We start from the raw sequence: 17,735 nt of genomic DNA on the forward strand, positions 1-17,735 counted from the left end.
AATGGTTTGGGCTTTTAACCACTCTTTACTACTTCAGCACTTTTGAGCCACCGGTCGTCTCTCGATAGTGGGCTGGGTCTTTTAAAGAGCAGTGGGAAAGATGCAAATCTTTCCGGGGGGGGGGGTCGATTTTATCAAACCAACCCGAGATCCTGGTCCTGGGGACCCCCTGTGTCTTCTGGTTTTCATTCCAACTGAGCTCTCAATTACTTAACTTAGCCCTTAATTTAACTAATAATTTGCTTAATAAGACATTTTTACTTGTTTTCAGCTCTTAAACAGTTGCAGATTTCAAGTGAGCTATAACATTTTATAAGTAAGTAGACACAAATTCTGAAACGATTCATTCAGGAGGGTTTCCATTGGTTTGGTGAAAAGGAAGTTAATGTGGGGGCATTTAGTCGGTGATCTGCGCTAGTAAATTAAATACATTGTGGGGAAAACAAGTAGTGAAACAACTACAGTTTGAGTGGGGTTAAGGGTGATCCATTTTGGCAATTTATTGCGTGTTCTAGACACATATCTTAGCGCAGTCGTTGGCTTGTACCGCCCCCCCTTTTTTTTTTTGTTTACAGTGGAATTTCAATTTATGTTCTTGCTTGACAAGTTCTGACTGCTCATAGGGAGTTCCCACACATAAGAGAGCCCAGGACGAGGTCGGAGTTCTCTCTCGCACGCACTTGTACACACACTGCTTGCCTGGTTTCGTTAGTTCAGCCTCACTCTGGGACGCGCTGGGGGATCCGATGACGTCAGCGGCCAAGCTGCTTTTTTTCTATTCTGGGAAGTGCCAGGAATAACCCTCTCTGTCTACTGATCACAGACTCCCTCTGAGCTCCGGCTTCTCCAAAACTTCGCAACGGGAGAAATTCACTGACAGGTTTCCTCCCGCAGGTGACCGGGAGCGGAGTGTTTTCCATATGGGGGGTGGGTGGGGGGAAGTTATTTTTGTTTTTGGTTAAAGTTGTCATTTAAGTTTTTAAATCGCTCTTGGCTGCCTTGTTTTGTCAAGTTCAGAAGTGAACAGCTGGAGTTGAGCTTTCACGAAAAGGTTGACATTTCTCTATTTGGATAGTTGACCGCGTATGGTTGCAAGCAACACGGTAAGTGGTGTATTTACACATTTTGAGAGTTGTTATACGACATGCAGAATTTGACGGTGACAGGCGACTGAAGAAGCATTACATTATGTTTACGCACGTTATAAGGATATGTGGGGAATAGCCAGTTGCTTGTATGCAGCTTAAGGAGGTTGCGTAACATCCTGAGGAATTTGCATAGCTGATATAGGACGGAGCAGTGGAAGGGGGTACTGCTTGGACTGAGGAGACGTCTTTCTGACAAAGGTTATTTTTTTTTAGAGTTTTGTGCAGGAGCAACACACGTTATTTTGGTGACGCGTATTTATGTAGGTTCTTAGTTTAATGTGTGTACGCTTTCACTGTCTCATTGCGTGCGTGTGTGTGTGTGTGTGTGTTTGTGTGTTGAGGTGGGTGGAACGTTGGCCCGTTCCGGGAATGTTCCATGACGTGTACGACAGGAAGGGGGTTAACAAGGGGCTCTGCCTGTGATCAAAGCAGATGTTCTCTGTTTGCAAAACACAACCCTGCAGGGGATCAAATTCACTTTCACGGCTTGTATTTCACGACCGAAGGCTGTATTGAACCCTGCGACGGGGTCCCCAGAAAAATAAATACATATGAAAATGCATTCATTACACACAATATAAACTGTATTTTTGTCAAATGTCTGCTGTATATTAGATTGTCAATATTGCAATAGATGCATTTTTTATTTTAATGTTTTTTAATATGTAGGAAATACAGAGAATTACATTTGTTACTGTATATTATAGTAAATGTCTGCATTTTACTAACAAATCAAACCATTTAGGAAGGGTCTCTGCAGAGACCTCACCAGAGAGCCACTACAGACTGAACAATAAATTAATCTAGTGACAACATTGTATAATGAACTTCTAGAGTGTGTTAATTAGCTTCCATTGGAAACAAATATATTCCATTTGGGATGCTGATAAATTACAAAATGCAGATAAATACTGGCATATACTGTGTACCAGCAATTTGTCTCAAAAGCAAAGGGACCGTGCCCTTATGTGTGATAACAGTCTAATAGGTACCATAAAATGTAACTACTGATCCATAAAATCGAGATTCCCTTTAAGGTAGACCTTCAAGTGGGCAAGGTAAAAATGGACCATGTGTCATCAAATTCTGTAATGCGTACAAAGTACAGAGTCACCTACCCATCTGCTGATAAATGAAAGGTCTGAAATGTGATTTATTTGATCATTTGAACTACCAGTAAACCACAACATCAGCGCTCAGCCACTATGAAACTGTTTAACTCTGCAGTTAATAGGAAAGTAAAAGTACATGTATTATAATATTTATAATAACAATAACAATCATATTATAAGTGTGTGTTGACATTTAAAAAAAGGTTTTGTGTTGCCCAATTCTAGAACAGTGGCTGTAAGGGCAATTATAAGCTAATATAAAGGGAAGCAGTAGGTGAAATAAGAATGGAAACCATCTAAACCATGCCAATTGTTGTGAAATGGGCTATTACCAACAATATACATTACATTAGAATGGATGCTGGGCTTCTGCTGCAGCTGGTCAAAATCACATTGGCGGACACATTTTTGAAAGGCTGTCTGTCCTAGAAGAGCAACACTGATGAGTGACATTTATTTCTTACTAGTTTTGTAACATGACCAAAATGTTAAACAAAACTTAGCCTAGATAAATGAGGGAACTTTGTCATACAGTAGTAAGAAATGTACAATAGAAATGGAAGGTGATTTCATAAGTGGACAGTTAAACACAAATCGCACATCAATATTAGATGTTCACTTTTATTGTAAAATTACAGTTGATCATATTACTTGTAAACGTTGTAGAATGTGGGCCAACATGTAGGCTAACAGGTGTGTGTCTGAGCTTGTTTGCAGTGTGGCTGGAAGTGGTGTTCGCTCCAACACTTTTACCCTTAGAATAACACTATGCCTGCCGGGTCTATAATGGGTCAGTAGTGAGCTTATAGCCAACCCCTCCCACTTCTTTATAAGTTAAAGAAGCTTTTTGCTTCATAGCTACAGTTAAGTAATCAATCCTCCACAACAGCAAAAATTATACCTTGAAAAAAAATGTTTTTTTCAGTTCACATTACTTTAGTTATGTCAGTGTCAACACCTTATAATAACCCTGCAGAGAAAATTCGATTACTTTGGCTGTTAAATGCCAGTTGTAAATGTGATTCCCTTCTGTGTTGAATTTCTAGCGAAGAGAGTGTGTCCTGACAAGGTTATCGCTGTGACTTTTGTGTTAATTTTATTGCAGAACATCTGAACTTCGATACCTAAACATTCCTATTTGTCTTTTGCCACAAACCAAATGTTTATCAGGAAAGAAACAAGCCATTATGCAAACCAGCAATTGTTTGAAGAGAAAAATAAAACTAACTGTAAAGAGGAACTGAAACTCAAGTACTGTATGTTTTTGTTGGCTCCATTTTTTTAAATGCCTTTCTCCAAGCGGTCTATGTGCTCTTTGCTTCTTTTTGAGGTAATGTTTATTTTGGAAGTTGGATTAATATTTTAGCAAGTACATTTTCTTAGTTATTATATTCCTGTAATGAATACACAGTGGCACATTAAGCACTGCCCTTTAGAAATGGCTGCAACAGAAAGTTCCTTCTAAAAGTAATAATGCAAACAGTTGTGTATTTATGTTTTATGTTTGTTTGTGTATTAAACACATTTACCAGTATTTACAACATTAGTCTTTTTTTTTTTGTGGCAATATTTTACAAAAAAATAAATACAAATAAAAAAATAAATAAATAAATCCCTGTTTGTTCTATCACACAACCCATAGTGAAATGAATAGTGTCTTCTATTCTTTAGTATACTGCACGCTTCTTAACTCATTTTAATAATATCGTTTGTACAGGAGGAAGTTTGATACTATCTTTGCTTGGATTAGGATCTGTATTCAAATCCTGATGTGCTTTTATCGGGTGCTACTGTAATAAAAGTGGAGACACAGCATAAAATAAGCTGCATAAAAGACACACATGAACTGAGTGCTAAAAAAAATCCTAAACTGCATGTGATTACTTATTCTATAAACATACTGCAGTGGACAGTGTTCAAAATACATCATAAATGATTTCTCTTGTTGGTGATGAGTATTACCATACTGTAGTGGCAGTACCATTCTACATGTGCAGACATATGCCACACTTAGCTATGCCTTGAGAACTGCTTGTCCAGTTGTGATATCACATGGTATGGACATTTCATTGAGTTCAGGCCCCTGATTGTTTGCCTAGAATTAAAATTTTATGACCATTCTGTATTCTGAATACTGTCAGTGGAGGTCATGGAGATCCACTTTTTCACTGTACAGACAGATGATCTATTGAAGGCTGTACTTTGGGAACGACTTTGAATTGCCTGATGAACACGTGTGCATGGACATTTGTTGTAAACTGTTATCCCACTTGAATTTAGTTCATACTGACCTACTTTCAAATTTTACTGACTTCTGTAATTAATATGCTGTTTGTAAATATCCTTGGATGTACACGTAACTCACATACATTGTTATTCAATTATTCTCCTGCTTTCAAATCCAACATTGTGACAGTCTGTCGATGGAATGAATCGTGGGAGAGTTATGAGTCTGTTATTTAGAATGAACTTGCCTTCCAAAAGGCTCAATAAAATAGCTATATTTGCTTCAGTAGTAAAAAAAAAACACAAAAAAAACTGCTGTATGTGTACTGTCAATAACATACTAGTGCATAGTGAGGGCTTTTAATGCTGGGCCACACCAAGGACTATTCCTGTTTTGTTTTTTTTTTTGGGGGGGGGGGGGGACTTCCTAAAACATCCTTTTTTTTTCTCTGTATTGGAAATGACTGAACTTGCTGACACCCTGAGGGAGTGTGAATACAGTGACGTCCTCACTTGCTTCAGCTGCACAACAGGAAAACACTCATGGCCTCCCCTCCTTTCGGCTCTGAGAAAGTAGTAGTCTTTTTTTTCTCTCTCTCTCTCTCTCTCTCTGTTTCTGCAGCAGCAGAGACCTACTTTTATCTATGCTCTCTGCAAGCAGCCACTGCGAGCGCTGCCGCTGCCATTGATGTTTCCAGCTCGCAATCAGCCAGCCAATCAGCATGCAGGTGTTTATGCTGAAGAAATATGATTTTTTTTTTCTTCTGTATGAGCCAGTGACGTGACGGAGAGAAGCGAATACTGTTACAGTACATTGGAATAGCTCACTTTACAGAGCATGTCAGTGCACATGACAGAGCTGAGAGAACCTGGATGCTTGGGCGATAATTTATCCTGGGGAGGCTCCATCACTCGCATAGTGCAGAGGAGACACAGTCAGGTGGGAAGGGGACATGTGAGAGGCTGCGTGCAGTTTGAATCGGCCACTTGAATACTGCTGAATAATGATGGAAATGAGTGGCCTATAGAGGTTTCTGTTTCAGTGAGGTCTGCTGCTTAACAGGAAGACACACTTCTTTTTTTGCTATTTTCAGTTATAGACTTTATCTGTTTTATACTGGTGCTATAATAATAATTGACTATTATACATATCTGAAGTATGGGTACAATTACTTCATAATGCATTCTGGTGTCCGTAGTTTGCGCAGAAAACAGTATAAAAATAAAATTGTAAAAAAAGTCAAAGTTAACCCTTACAGTAGCTCAGCCACAGACTAGAAATACTGTTTTTTGTGATGTACTGAATTGATATCTCAATACTATGTGCTGTGTCCCCCAGGTAATTACATCCCTAGGGGAGACCAGGTGTACTAAAGTTGTTAGCTGCTGTTGTGTGAGTGCCGTTGTGTTTGTGTGGTTACATGTATGTTTGTGTTTGTTCATTCTGACCTTTTGCTCCTCCTTTCTCAAACACAGGATCTGTGAGGTGATGCTGGACTGTGATTAGTTTAGGACTGCCAAGAGAGGGGCCGTGCAGTGCACAGAGGTGGGTCCCAGGAAATATTTGTATTTTGTTTTAACCATTGAGTTAATGTTAAGATACAGTACATGGCAGGAGAAAAGAACCATAAAAAGAAGAATATTATTCATAGCAGCAAACACCATTGAAATACAAGTTATAATTGGGAACCACAGCAAAAAGAAAATGTTAAGAAAGACAATTTAATGAACTACATAACTATATTTATGTATAGCCTGTTTTAGGGTGCTTACTGTTATTTGAAACACCTAAGAGGTATTAATGATTATTATGTAATACTATATATAATAATATTATATTGTACCTATCTACATGTGTCTATTGCCTTTTTTGTTATATGTTGTGTGTTTTAGTGGGGCTATAGGTTCCTCACTAATGCTTTAATATACTGTAAATGAGTAATTAGAAGTGTTTTCTATTTCTAAATACAAATTGGGTACAACAATCACCACAGTTTTAAAACTGAAACAGAACTTTGCTGCTTCATCTTTTAGTTTTTATTTAAGGAATACAATGAATCACACTGTGAAATGTATCACTGTTGTGAAATGCTTTTTCCTTTTGCATTCTGACGCTCTGGCAACTGAGCGAGTTCGGATCGCATTCTAGTTTGAACACAAAAGCGTTCCGCAGACGGTTCTATCATTGCTGGCAGCAGTGTGTGGGTGGGCATTGGGTTTAGCTATGTGTAAATGTCACAGGCTGCAGAACAAGCCGCTTGACAGGCACTGCAGTACAGATTTTTCAGTATGTTCTATATGGAAGTAACTGGTGAAATCACCATTGCTATATAAAAGAGGATCAAATTACCTTTCAGATGTATGCAATTAGAAAATAAACATCATGTGGATAAAGTATGTATTTAATACAATAAAGAACTTGAAGGGCATGCAGTAATGTTATTGCAGCATCACTATTAATGTACAGTAGTAATGAAAATGACATAATAAACTCCTGAACACATAAAAAAATGTATATTATTGTATATTAAAATAGCCACTGTAAATGTATATTAAAATAGCCACTGTGCCATTTTGTACCTTAAGACCGGTACAGTCCATTGAGACCGGTATGACAACCACATTACAATGTGGGGAAACTCATTCTTAATAGAAAAAATTGATAGTATTTATCAACTGATTGATATTAGAGGTTATTCTGATATTGTAGCAAACCTTAAAATACAGAGGTCAGGGATTTAATCCCAGAACTGGGTGACCAAATAAAGTAAATCTAAAATCAATGTGTTATATTGCTCATTTCTGACAAGTGATTGGTTTCACCTGCAGTGAAAGTTTGTTGAAAGTCAACAAGCAATATTTCTGAGCCCAAACACTACTTGGTGCAGGAATGGATCTGTTCCTGTGACAATACAGTAGTGTTGTATTTCTGGGAGTAAGGACAGCACGGTGGCATAGTGGTTAGCGCTGCTGCCTCACAGCGCCAGGGTCCTGGGTTCGAATCCCGCCTAGGGTACTGTCTGTGTGGAGTTTGCATGTTCTCCCTGTGTTCGCGTGGGTTTTCTCTGGGTACTCCAGTTTCCTCCCACAGTTCAAAGACATGCTGTCCAGGTTGATTGGTCACTCTAAATTGCCCTGTGTGTGGTGCCCTGCGATGGACTGGCGTCCCGTCCAGGATGTAGTCTCGCCTTGCGCCCTCTGTATGCCGGGTTAGGCTCCGGCTCACCGCGACCCTGTAACGGAGTAAGCGGTTAATGATAATGGATGGGTGGATGGATTTCTGGCAGTAATTAAACAAAATATCAACTGTTTTTTTGTATTGGCCTATAGATAATTATTCACTGCAATACAGTTATGGCTTTTACAGTATCTTAATCGTGCACACCAGTGTGTATGTGACTGATTCTGTTAGAAATATGAGTATCTTTTTGGGATCTATAATTAGCGTTTTTTTGTAGAGCCCTACATACTGCCTAAGTGTATAGCAATACAAACTGTTACTATGGGAACCCTGAGCACCGTGGCGTCCTTCACTGACTCTGTTTGAGATTATAGTAGTATTAACAAAGACACAAACCTGAGTTTAAGAGCTAGTCACATTTTGAGGTTATGCTATAGGTAAAATTAACAAACAGCTTGTAATGCTTTATAATGACATTTCATTGTATAATAAAAATAATATTATTTCTCATTGCACTGGTAAAATAAGGATCACGCACATTTAAAATGAAATCCACTGGAATAACAGCTAGAATTGATATTGCTGCAATTATTTTAATGTTGCTGATTTTCCTGGAAGAATGAATTGCTTAGAGTAGATGTTGGTGCCCCACATCAGTGGATAGTGCTGCGTTGCAAACCCCAAAATGTTGATTGACAGAAATATACATTTTACTACAGGTCTGAATCATTGACTAGGGATTTTAAATAAGGAGTTCTGTTTTCTGAAATGTTTCCTTGAGGACGAGGGGGCTTGTCATCTTAGGTCATGCAGAGTGTGATAAATCAATTCTGTACACATAGTTTTAAGAATTGAATCAATTTATCATAATATGTTCTTTTCTTAGTAGTACCCTTTTTTAAAACTATAAACATGTTTTTAGTTGACTATATTAATGTCTGCGAGTTCAAAAATAGTTCACAGCAATGACATATAAACCATGTACACTTCGCTCGCTGATGCTCATAGAGACGAGGATGGTCGCACAAATCTCCTCTTTTAGACTTGACCGCGAATAATTTACGTGCATCAGATTCCTCTTACATTTTGTTTTAAAAACGTTTTATTATTTATTACAACAAAACATGAAACAAAACAAAGTGTTTTGACACATAGTGTGTCAGGTGTTGCTATAACTATATAATCACTATAAATAACAGAATGTGTAAGATAATATTTCATTTTCTGGTTTAATAAAAAAAAAATATATGGAAAAAACCCATTATGCTGGCATCTTCTTAAAAATATGCTAAATCATTGTATTTGAACAACTCAATTAATTAAGTTATTACTGTTTGTATTAAAACTTTTGGGCTGCTTCCACTAAAAATGAATGCCAGGCTTTAGCTTTTCCAGTCCTGCGTCTCTCAGCAGGAGTTGCTGTTATTTAAGAAATCTGGAATGAGTTATTCTATAGCGAACAAGCGGAAAATTGTCCAGAATAACAAATACAAAAAAGAAATACACACACACACGCACATATATATATATATATATATATATATATATATATATATATATATATATATTGATATATTGTAGGCTACTGCCAAAGCATATTCCTATTTGAGCAGAAACAGGCATTACATACATTAGGAAAACCGTCCAAATTTAGTGGCAAAATAGAAAACTGCATTCCAGTGGCATATCAAAAATAACAAACAAGTCTGGCCACCCGAGCTCAAGGTTTTCCATATCAGGCTTTTATTATACAGTTCCCATTACAAAGTAACTACTGTACATACAGGCTGCAGGAATAAGTCTTCTGCACTTCTGCTTGTTTAGTTTTAATGCAATGAAACACTTCCTTTTGTTGAGGGGATCTTGAAATTACCAGAGCTGTGGTCAGAGAAAATTATGTTTCATTTTAGAGCTAACTGTATAAGCAGATAACGGAGGCAACCGTGATCTACCCACTCCTAAACTAGTACTTCACTACTCATAAATATTGTTTGAGAGATATATTGGCTAGCGTCATTCCCTAGGCAAGTGCATAATAATCTGGTTATTAAAAAAACAAACAGTAAAAAAAAAAATAATAAATTGCATTTTAACAAGTGCCTCAAAGTTTTCACTGCATGTATGGCAAGACAAATTATTATTTAGAGAGCTCTCAAATTAATTTTATAGATATCTCTAAATGTTTTAAGATATCTCTAAATCATTTCCAGATATCTCAAAGTATTTGACGGTATCTTCAAATATTTAAAGATATCTCATAATAATGTTATATTTAAAATACATTTAGAGATATCTCAAAATTATTTCCAGATATCTTTAAATGGAGCTTTAAATGAGCTATCTAAAATACATTTTCAAATATCTGTAAATCATTTTAAGATATCTCAATATGTTTTTGAGATATATTTAAATCTTTTTCAGATTTCGCAAATCATTTAGAGATATCTCTAAATAACTTCCTGTTCATTTAGAGATATCTCTAAATGGACAGGAAGCATATTCAAAATATAGACCATTTTTACAGGAAGTGATTTAGAGATGTCTTTAAATGACTTCCTGTTCATTTTGCGATATGTCTAAATGATCAGGAAGTTATTTAAAGATATGTCAAAATGACAGTTTGGCGTACCATGCTAGCAAAACATTATTTAATGATATCTGTAAAGCAATTTGAGATATGTTTATTTCATTTGTATATATCTCAATGGATTTATTTACAGATATCTAATATTCATTTAAAGATATCTGTAAATGATTGACAGATATCTTTAAATATTTAAATATATCTAAGTGCACGTTGAGATATCTCTAAATGATAATTTGGCTTGCCTTACACGTGTTCGGTTCGGGGAATTTGCTGCTTGTCTTTTTAAAAGTACAGCAAAAGCTCCTAGAACAGGTGGTAAACTTCAGACCAGTTGGTACCAAAAGCCCAGAGCAGCAGGCACATATTTAAAGTATGCTTGTGCACACCCACATAGCTCAAATGCAAACACTGTATTATGACGGGGGGAACGGAGGAGGGGGGACATCAGGAGTTGAACGCAGAGAGGACCTGGAACGATGAGGACCTAGAGAGTTCACTTTGCAGCATAATGCCAAAAAATAACGAGAGTGGAGAAAGATAAATTGAATATCGTTTCTGTGGTATATTTTACTCCTGTATGAAGGTATTGTGTTGGCATATTGTTGAGTTATAATCATCTCTGTTTGAGACATTATATTCTTAGTTAAAAATGAACATTTCAATATGGTGCCTAAGTTACAGATTTCCAGCTTTTCTTCTTAAGATATGTGGAAAGCTGAGAAAGTGATTGTATATGTAAACATTATGAATATAATACAGAGCAAAGGATAGTGAAGTAGAAACATTCTAGGATAGCTGAGAATAGATCAATCTTGCATAACAAAACTGTTATATCATTGTTTACTAAATTCCTTGTTGACTCTCCACAACCTAATCCCACCCCATGTGAGGTTTATAACGTCTGAATGCTTTGTTGGATTGATCTAAAATAGTGGGGGAACAAAACTGAGACACTTACAGATTTTTATAACAAATCAGTCCCCCAAAACAACACAAAATCCTGGACACTGGATATTATTAGATAGGCCTATAATATGAATATAATCATTTGCATGCACACATTGGTATGATTTGCTGTGTCTGACAAGAGAATCCAGTATCATTATCAATATTTCCTTTTATTTTCCATTGTGCCAATACTGTGTAAGTAACATAGTGCCCACCAAGGCTATCAAAAGTAAGTGCATTTTGCCAACATGCAACACTTAAGATGTGTAACATGAAAGGCTTACAGTATATTTAAGTATAAAATGTTGAAAATGTAATACCAAAAAAAGCCAGAGGTGCCCTTTTATAAACACAAAAACACACAACACAGTGTTCAGATATGGTCCAGTGGATATCTGATCATATCTGAGCACCCGGTGTGTTGTTGCACTTATAAAATGGCGCCCCCACCCAAAGTGAATTGGTTGTCAAGGGATTCAGCCAAAGTTCCAAGCTGTGCTGGCATGGAACACAAGTTGGAACACCTGTTATCCAATGATAAGATTGCTCCCCCTATTCTTGCTATTTTATCATTTCAAAATACAAAACAACCTTTTTTGTTGTATTTTCTTCTTGTTTTTTAACCTGGACATTTTGCATTAATTATGGCATGGCATATTACCATAAGCAATACTATAAAGCATATTTGTTGATTGCAATAGCATTAGTAAAACAAAACATTCATGCAAAGAGTCGCTGGCTTTGCACAGGCAATAGTTCTCCAGTACAACAGTGGTTGTAGCTTCAGCTATGCTACTCATTTGTTTTTGTAGGTCATCTTCTATGTGTTTGCTTATCCTGTAAAAATAAAAGCACAGTAGAGAAGTTCCTGCGGTGTCAAGTCACGCATACTCTTGTTTACCTTGACAACTACAGCAATAAGCAGTAGAATCAGGAAGTTAAAATAAATACATAACTCCATACATACATAAGTAAATAAATAAATAAATACAAACATACATACATACTTAAATAAATAAATACATAAATTAAAAGTTGGCCGCATCTGAAAACTGCACCAAATTAGTTTAACCACATATTTTTTTCAAATGTTATTAAATTACTATTGAAAAGCCATATCCACAAAACCACATTACAGTAAAAATATAAATAAATAAATAAAACAAATTCAAAGAGGGCCAGGTAAAAATTTCAAACTCTTCTCTATTTGTCACACTGGACCCCTTTTCCAGCACTTCCTTAACTACAGCTTACCAGCTGAAGGTATGGCTGCTGTACAGTTTTAACCAAGATACTTTACATAATATTTACTTATCTGTCAAGCATATTTTTGTTTGACTGTAAGTGGCAGATGATCATTTCTTTTGAGTCACTAATTATACAGTAAGTGACCATGTAACCCTGGCTAGGTCATGTCTTATTTGAGTTGCTGCTACAGTTGTATTAGTATCACCACAAGAAAAGAAAAAAAAAACAAGAGGTAAATTCAATTCTGGTTATATTGCCACCTGTGTGATTTTTGTATATTTTCTAGCAGTTACGAAAGGAAAAATCAAATTACTTTCATGAATTTTTTTTAGTCTAAACCATATATTTAATCAATTCAGGTCTTTTGTGTGTGAGTGTTTGTAAAGTGTAGTCACTTCCTAAGTGAATACTTTGTTAATCTGCTCTTTTGGAGTAGGTGTATACTGTAATATAGGATATAACTGCTGAGCGTGGGTGGCTTTAACCTGTGGGAGACTATTTTATCTGTGCAAATTCTGTGCTTATATTATGTTTCTTTGTTGGCGGGTATTATTTCTTAACCATTTAAATATCGGGCTTTCATGATTCCAATTTAAATACCAGGCAGAAACTTTCTTTAAGAAAACCATACCATTAAAAAGCATCTCAACAGATGAGGTGTTGTGGGCTTGTCGACGAAACACAGAGGATGGAAGGTGCCCATTTGAAGACCCCAGAGATGTACCCTACTTAGCTCAATCCAGACGGTTGTCATGCTGATGCGCTGGGGAGACTGCACTGTGGTTGATCCCCGGAGCCAGCATCACAGCCGTTGTGTGTGCTGATGTGCTAGGGAGGCAAAATAAGCTGATCCCTGGACCCAGCATTACACTTCAACCATCAAAACCAGGCAGAAGGATATCTACATTATCATGTGGAAGGAAACGCAAATGGATGGAGACACAGATGGATCACATTAGTTTACTGTAAAGCTACATCTTAGTTAGTGCTTATCTTGGCGATTGCCGAGTTCAAATCAGCATGAAGTTTTAACATCTACTCTCATGTAATGGAAATCATACACACCCCAGTTTTTGTGTCTGATTTCAAATGACAAATTTAAATTTGACCTCACCTCTGCAACCCACTTACAAACAGGAAGACCTCCAATGCTTCTGTGAAGACTTTTCAACTGCTGAACCATGGCACTGGATATTACCAAACTTCTTAATCCTGGAGGTAAGGGTGCAGCTTAGGAAATCTCTTCTTGGCCTTGTCAGGTACCCAACCAGCAGAAGCTCAATGATGGGAATTGAAAGGCCAATTTGGTCCTCCATGTGGCTCCCTGCGAGCGTTACTCAAACTACACTCGCATGACTCCAAGTGACAGTGCTTTTAATAGATCCGCCACTGAAGACCCCATTAACAGATTCTTGAAGGTTGAACCCCTCCTAAAACCACAGACAACTGCAAACATAGAGTAGCCTACATATAAGAAAAAACAAATTTGAGGTTGTGGGGTGGGGAGGGGGTGGTATTCAAAATAAAGACGACTACACACGGGAGATTTATAGACAACTTTCAGATTCCACTTTTTATTTAAAATTGGAATCTGATCCTACATGAATATTCAAGAATGACATAGGTTCAGTTCTGAAAACTTTTTTGGATCAAGGTGAAATTACAGAAAAAAAGAACATGTGTATTTAGTTGTTAAATATCCAAAGTTGCCTGTTTGTTATACTCTTCCCAAAACTCATAAGCATCTGATTGACCCTCCTGACTGACCAATAGTGGCTGGAGTTGACTCTCTGACTTCCACTCTTTCTAATTTTGTATATGACTTTATTAAACCTTTTATTCAACTACTCTAGTCCTGTATTAAAGATTCTGGTGCTATGATTGATATGGTCAATCATCTAGGTGCTTTGCAGAGAAAATAAAAGGAATTATAAAAAGACATGGGTATATTTTGAAAAATCAGACCCTTCTATCTCAGGTTCATTTGCTGTACCTCCTTTACTGGCATTTAAACGAGGAGGTAACTTAAGGGACACTCTTGTGAAAGTTGCTTTACCTCCAGCCTCCACTCCAGCTCAATCTATTTTAGCTCCCATACTTGATGGCAATTACAAATGTGGCCCTTGTGCCCAATGCAATAGCACCACTCTTTTAAACATCCACTTACTGGAAAAGCCATTCATTCCCATTAAGGAAGTTATCTCCTGTACAACTCAAGTGTAATTTATATGATTCAGTGTCCCTGTGGTAAATCTTATAAAGGTAAAACTAAATGAGATCTTAAATCTAGAATAACTGAACAACGTAGTACAATTAGGTGCAGAAGTTTAGTCTATCCAGTAGCTGCTCACTTTTGTGACATCCAGTTTCATCTCTTTGTTATTTAGGGATAGAGAAGGTTAAACTACCTAGGAGAGGGGGCAATTTAGAGACTTTACTTTTACAAAGAGATTGTTTTATTAATTTATTATTTAAAAACTATGGTTCCTAATGGAATGAATGTTGAATTTGACCTTAATCCCTTCTTATGATCTATTCCAACTTACATAAAGACATAGGAATTTATTGATCTGATTATGTGCTTTCACATTGTTCTTCTTGTACATTGCTTTATTAATTATATATACAATTATATGTATTTTGTAATTAACTTGTTATTTTCTTTTCTATTGGGGTTATATTGAGTATAGTGCTTATAAACTTCATACAAGCCTTTTTTATTGATTGTCATTTATCATTTTATTTAATTTTTGAAGATGTTTTACTGTCGTGGAACTATATTCTGGTGACATTGTAGACAACTGTTGATCAATTGGCACATGAATGTATTTTACTAATGTGCAATTATACTCACCTGCTCTTTATAACCTCAATATGATTTAACTCTGTAATCCTACATTTGTATTTCGTACCCTGACGAAGGCACTTCTGTGTCAAAACGTTGTTGATTTGTTTTTATGAATTAAACATAAAATCTTGGAGCGCAATTGAGTGTGCGGTTCTCTCTTTCTCTGTACGTTTATGGGTTCAGCCTGGTGAACTTGCACCTTGTCTACTTGGTGTGTGGACTCTTTTTTCTCTTTTATTCTCTTAATCAAGACATGAAAAAATATGATATTTCACTCTTATCATCTGATCTTGTACGTATGCGAGATGGAGCTGCATCAGAACAGAATCTGATTAACCTTTTAACTGTTGTAACTATTTAAAATGCAATTGCTTTTAGTATGCAGTGGGAACTGGAGTGACAGCAAAAAATGACACTGACTGTGGAAACTTGGTGTTGTGAATGTCACACAGTTTCAATGAAATGCAGCACATGTTACATCAAGCTTGAAAAACCAAGTGCCAGTAAATCGGGCACCCAGTATGTTGAGAAGCTGCCAAGATTCCCCTGGTTTTAGCCTTCTGGAAATGGGTATTGCGTTTTAATACCATCATGTCAGAATTAAGTAAGCACAAACCTAGCCGGCAAATGCTTTTACACAGAGGAGTGTACGTATTCAGGAGGTTCGAGGGTAAGGAGAGATAGCTACTTAAAAATGGTCTCATGACTCTGCAGATCAATAGGAACATGGCTAACCTGCAGAAACTCTAAAACAAACGTGTGCAGGGCAATATATTCATGACTGACAAAGATTAACATGAACAAGAATATACAGTAGCAGCATGCACACAAATAATGCAATTTGGATTTACAGGTCACATTTCTGACAGTTTGGTGCGGTTAAATGTTTATAGCAAGGCACAGGCATTCATTTTTAATGAGATCATTTCAGGGGATATATTGTAAATACACAGGAGAAAGGTTTGGTTTTGGCGTTTTTATTATTTCCAGCTCGAACCAACTGATTTGAACATGTTACTGTCTTTGCTGAAAAATGGTATGCCTTTTTACTTTTTTATTATTGGGGAACATGGGAAAGTCATACTACAAAAGATAATATAGTACAGTACCTAGAAATCTTCTTCATCATCATCATCATAATTATAAAACAAAGTTGTACCATGTTTCTACTGGTTACAGTTCCTCTAGTCTAATTGCTTGTAGAGTAGATAAATAATGTGAAGGGAACATTTTATATTATTGTATAATCATTGAATTACTCTGAGAGCTTAAAAGCTTTCAGCAACCTTATACAAAGTAATTGTTTACTGATGTCTTTCAGAAAGGCTTGCCATAAGTTTTCTCTCATTGGCCATTATTTGTCAGACTGTATGCAGTTTTCCACTTGAGCTTTCAGTTGCACCTTCGGAGTACAGTCTGAACTCAAGAGATTCTAAATTTAGCAATTGCCTTGATGCTGTTTTCTCACAATGTATCATTGAACTAGCTGTTGTATGTATCATCTGTAAAATAGATGATTCAGTTCTGCATGTGTCCTTGGATATTCCTTCTAGAAAATGAAACCCTGTCCTGTTAAATATTAACCAAGTTTTTTAGCAGTATAGAATATATGTTTCATACTGCCGGATCAGGTCGTGTTGAATTTTGGTCAGAAATATTAAGGGCTTTTCACTTCAATAGATCACATGGTTGGGGTATGTTATAAACCTTGTGTTGAAAGTGAGTCATTGTTTGCTTTGGAAAGCTGGGCAGTGTTGTTCATACAATTAAGGGAGAATATGATTATAGTACACAGTAATCAGAATTCAGAATTAGATCTATACATCTGTACATTATGTATGAGTATAATTTGCATCCATACTCAAGGTTGTGCACTGGAATGCGTCAGTGAAAGATTAATGTATTTTCCTTGTAAGGCATTTAATAGTAAATGGTGATGCTAATAATTTATTTTTTGTTTTCAATATTTTACTATGCTATTTTAACTCTTTCATTTATTTATTTTTATATTACATTATAAATATTTTCATACATCTGCAACAAGAATAACAACCTCCCCACAATACAGGCCGCTACACACCAGACGCGATGCGACAAGCGAAAATGTTCTGTGATGCAACAAAAGGAATAGAACCTGTACTTTTGCTCAGTATCTTTCACACAACAGGTGACACCAGGGTGGCACTGGAGTGAAACAAGGAATTAGGAATTGAGCAATCAGAGAACAGCTTGGTATCCCCCAGGGTGAAGCAGTATCCAAAATGACGGAGGAAACAATAATAAAAAATGCTGTGAAAAAAATACACAGAGCTTTATGACAAAGATCACAATTATAAAGATACAGATATAATATATAGGAGACTATTTTGAAGGAATTGGATAAGCCTGGTATGTATGATTTATTGCCGTATATGTTGAAATACCATCAGAGAAGACA

General features: G+C 36.5%; 1 protein-coding gene across 4 annotated transcripts in view; it reads left to right on the forward strand.

Moving 5' to 3' along the window:
- The first annotated feature begins 665 nt into the window (after window positions 1–665).
- Window positions 666–17,735, forward strand: part of LOC117402666 (transcription factor HIVEP2-like) — a 75,345-nt gene continuing 58,275 nt past the window's right edge. The window contains exons 1-2 of one of the 4 annotated variants that reach the window (XM_034004036.3): window positions 666–1,103; window positions 5,963–6,032. The gene's annotated coding sequence lies outside the window, so the exon portion shown is untranslated. Of the gene's footprint in view, window positions 1,104–1,183; window positions 1,347–5,177; window positions 5,427–5,962; window positions 6,033–17,735 lie in introns of those variants that run through there. The other 3 variants (XM_059024190.1, XM_034004037.3, XM_059024191.1) reach the window with 3 other exon arrangements.

Source organism: Acipenser ruthenus, chromosome 5 (assembly GCF_902713425.1).
Source record: "Acipenser ruthenus chromosome 5, fAciRut3.2 maternal haplotype, whole genome shotgun sequence".
NCBI classification, from domain to species: Eukaryota; Metazoa; Chordata; class Actinopteri; order Acipenseriformes; family Acipenseridae; genus Acipenser; species Acipenser ruthenus.